Source organism: Salvia splendens, chromosome 22, assembly GCF_004379255.2.
Source record: "Salvia splendens isolate huo1 chromosome 22, SspV2, whole genome shotgun sequence".
In the NCBI taxonomy this organism is placed as follows: Eukaryota; Viridiplantae; Streptophyta; class Magnoliopsida; order Lamiales; family Lamiaceae; genus Salvia; species Salvia splendens.
The window spans coordinates 5,580,262-5,584,182 of NC_056053.1; positions in this window are offsets into that span (position 1 = coordinate 5,580,262).

The window sequence follows — 3,921 nt, forward strand, 5'->3', positions numbered from 1 at the left end:
TTCTTTGAGAATGTATACCCTTGCAAGAGGCAAGAGGATTGTTCTAGTGAAAGAATGATGGATGAATCCACTAGTTCTGATCCTCCAAAAAGGACGAGGTCAAGTCCTGAGGATGTTGAACCAAGACGTGGTAAAAGAATTAAAGTTGCTAAAACATTTGGTCCTGACTTCATAACTTTTATGTTGGATGACGAACCAAAGTCATTGGCGGAAGCTCTGTCTGGCCCAGACGCGGCGTGGTGGCAAGAAGCTATCAACAGTGAAATTGAATCCATCATGAGAAATAACACTTGGGTGTTAGTAGACTTGCCTGAAGGCTGTAAGCCTTTAGGGTGCAAGTGGATTCTGAAAAGGAAATATAAGCCCGATGGTACTATAGATAAGTACAAAGCTCGCCTAGTTGTCCAAGGCTTTAAGCAGAAAGAAGGGCATGACTTTTTTGATACCTATTCACCTGTTACGAGAATCACTTCCATTCGGGTGCTTCTTACGATTGCTGCTTTGCACAATCTTGAGATTCACCAAATGGATGTGAAAACTGCGTTTCTGAATGGTGATCTGGAAGAAGAAATATATATGGAACAACCCGAAGGGTTTGTTGTGCCTGGGCAAGAGCGTAAAGTATGCAAACTGGTAAAGTCATTATATGGGTTGAAGCAAGCACCATTACAATGGCATTTGAAATTTGACAACGTGATGTTGGCAAATGGATTCACTATCAATGAGTGCGATAAGTGTGTTTACATTAAGAACACAGATAACGGTTTTGTTATTGTGTGTCTGTATGTTGATGATATGTTGATAATGGGCAGCAATAGTGCCATTATTAACGAGACAAAAAACATGTTGAAAAGAAATTTCGATATGAAAGATATGGGTCTAGCTGATGTGATTCTTGGAATCAAAATATTGAGGACTAATGAGGGAATTGCCTTAACGCAATCTCATTATGTTGAGAAAATGCTTAAGAAATTCAACTCGTTTGATTGTAAGCCAGCAAAGACTCCTTTGGAGCTCAATGCCCATCTGAGCAAGAATATGGGTGATTCTGTTGCTCAAGAAGAGTATGCAAAGGTCATAGGAAGTTTGATGTTTATCACAAACTGTACTCGACCTGATCTTGCTTGTCCTGTAAACAAGTTGAGCCGATTTACGAGCAACCCAAGTAAGGAACATTGGAAAGCTCTGTGTAGAGTTTTGAGATACTTGAAGTATACTCTTAACTTTGGATTACATTACACAAGATATCCCCAAGTACTTGAAGGGTACTGTGATGCAAATTGGATCTCTGATTCAAAAGACTCATTTTCTACAAGTGGGTATGTGTTCACTGTGGGGGGTGGTGTTGTCTCGTGGAAATCAACGAAACAGACGTGTATTGCTCGTTCCACCATGGAATCTGAGTTTATCGCTTTGGATAAAGTAGGGGAAGAAGCCGAGTGGCTTAGAAACTTCCTAGAAGATATTCCATGTTGGAAGAAGCCAGTGCCTGCAGTATTGATACACTGTGATAGCAAAGCAGCTATAGGTAAAGCACAAAGTGGCTTTTATAATGGTAAGTCTCGACATATTCGTCGACGACATAATACCGTAAGACAGTTGATCACAAGTGGCATTATCTCAGTTGACTATGTAAAGTCAGTGGATAACTTAGCGGATTCGTTAACAAAAGGTTTAAACCGTGATCAAATGCAAAAATTGCTAAAAGGAATGGGACTGAAAACCACATCTTAAAAGATGAGTATAGTGGTAACCCAACCATACGATTGGAGATCCTATGGGATTGGTTCAATGGGAAAACGAAGCTATACAAATCTAGCTGTAACACTCAGAAGATTTTAATCTTCGCCCATTCTTTAGAAAGCATTGAGTGTTGTAACCTGCACGTGGTAAGAGGCTAAGTCTTTTGACTTTTAATGATTCTTGAAATCTCAAGGAGATGCAGCATGGCAGGATACTCATGAAAGAATCACCTATATAAGTGAGAAGTGAGGCCGCTTCGTGAGAGTAAGTCACTTATGAATTCCAAAGAGGTGTTCCACGGCCGAAACGGACACAAACGTGAGAACTGATGGAGTTGAGACTATATTGTGTTGATACTATTGACTAGGCATACACTAAGGAGGAATAGTCCAAGGCATCGCGTCCACTAGCCCGCCGGTACGTCCAATAGTATTGACTATGGAAGGTTCAAAACCACAAGTTACCTCTCCAAATACAGTATTGTTTCTCGAGAACTGAGCAAAGAGTCTGCATACATGCATTTGTGTCTGGTGTTGGTTTGAGCTTGCAGCGCTCTAACCAATGTGGGGGATTGTAGGAAAAACATGTAACATGTGGGAAATTAGAAAGGTCTCAAAACCTTTCATTTCCTAAGTCTTTTGGCTTTTCAACGTCCATGTGTTTATGAGGTGCCTTAAACCCGAGACCTCTCGTGTGGCCACTCCTAGCCTATAAATAGGCTTGTTTTGAGAGATGGAAGACACACAACACAATCTACAATCATTCTCTCTTCTCTCATAGCTCAAGCACTCTAGTTCGCATCTTAGGAGCATTGCATTGCTCGGTTCTCGCCTTCAATGCAAGTTCGCCGGAGCCTACGAGTTTGAGGTGCTTCAACTCGATAGGAGGAAAGTCGTTTCATCTTTGGGGACATTACGCCAATCCGTGAGCACTAGCCGGGGCGTATTTCGTCTTGCGGAGAGAGGGTCACCTCGACTCGACTTGAAGAAGACAATAGTTTACAACTTGTTCTTTTTATTGTATCTACTTTGTTTTATTTACCTTCCAGCTTTTTGTGTTCTTTGTAATAGCAAGGGTTGCCAGTGTAAAGGCCACTATATTTCCAACAACTGTTATCTGTGTTCTTAATGTAAACACACTTATCGCACTCATTGATAGTGAATCCATTTGCCAACATCACGTTGTCAAATTTTAAATGTCATTGTAATGGTGCTTGCTTCAACCCATATAATGACTTTACCAGTTTGCATACTTTACGCTCTTGCCCAGGCACAACAAACCCTTCGGGTTGTTTCATATATATTTCTTCTTCCAGATCACCATTCAGAAACGCAGTTTTCACATCCATTTGGTGAATATCGAGATTGTGCAAAGCAGCAATCGCAAGAAGCACCCGAATGGAAGTGATTCTCGTAACAGGTGAATAGGTATCAAAAAAGTCATACCCTTCTTTCTGCTTAAAGCCTTGGACAACTAGGCGAGCTTTGTACTTATCTATAGTACCATCGGGCTTATATTTCCTTTTCAGAATCCACTTGCACCCTAAAGCCTTACAGCCTTCAGGCAAGTCTACTAACACACAAGTGTTATTTCTCATGATGGATTCAATTTCACTATTGATAGCTTCTTGCCACCACGCTGCGTCTGGGCCAGACAGAGCTTCCGCCAATGACTCTGGTTCGTCATCCAACATAAAAGTTATGAAGTCGGGACCAAACGTTTTAGCAACTTTAACTCTTTTACCACGTCTTGGTTCAACATCCTCAGGACTTGACCTCGTCCTTTTTGGAGGATTAGAACTAGTGGATTCATCCATCATTCTTTCACTAGAACGATCCTCTTGCCTCTTGCAAGGGTAAACATTCTTAAAGAATATAGCATTCCTTGACTCAATCGCTGTTCCTTCAGCCACACCAGGCACAGCTGATCTATGGACTAGGAAACGATAGGCACTACTATTAAGTGCATGGCCAATAAAGATGCAATCGACTGTTTTAGGGCCTATTGCAACTTGTTTCGGAGGTGGCACTTCTACCTTCGCTAAACACCCCCACACTTTGAGGTATGAATATGAAGGTTTCTTCCCTTTCCACAACTCATAAGGAGTCACATCCCTATTTTTTAGTGGAATTTTATTCAGGATATGATTCGCTGTTAACACAGCCTCCCCCCACATGT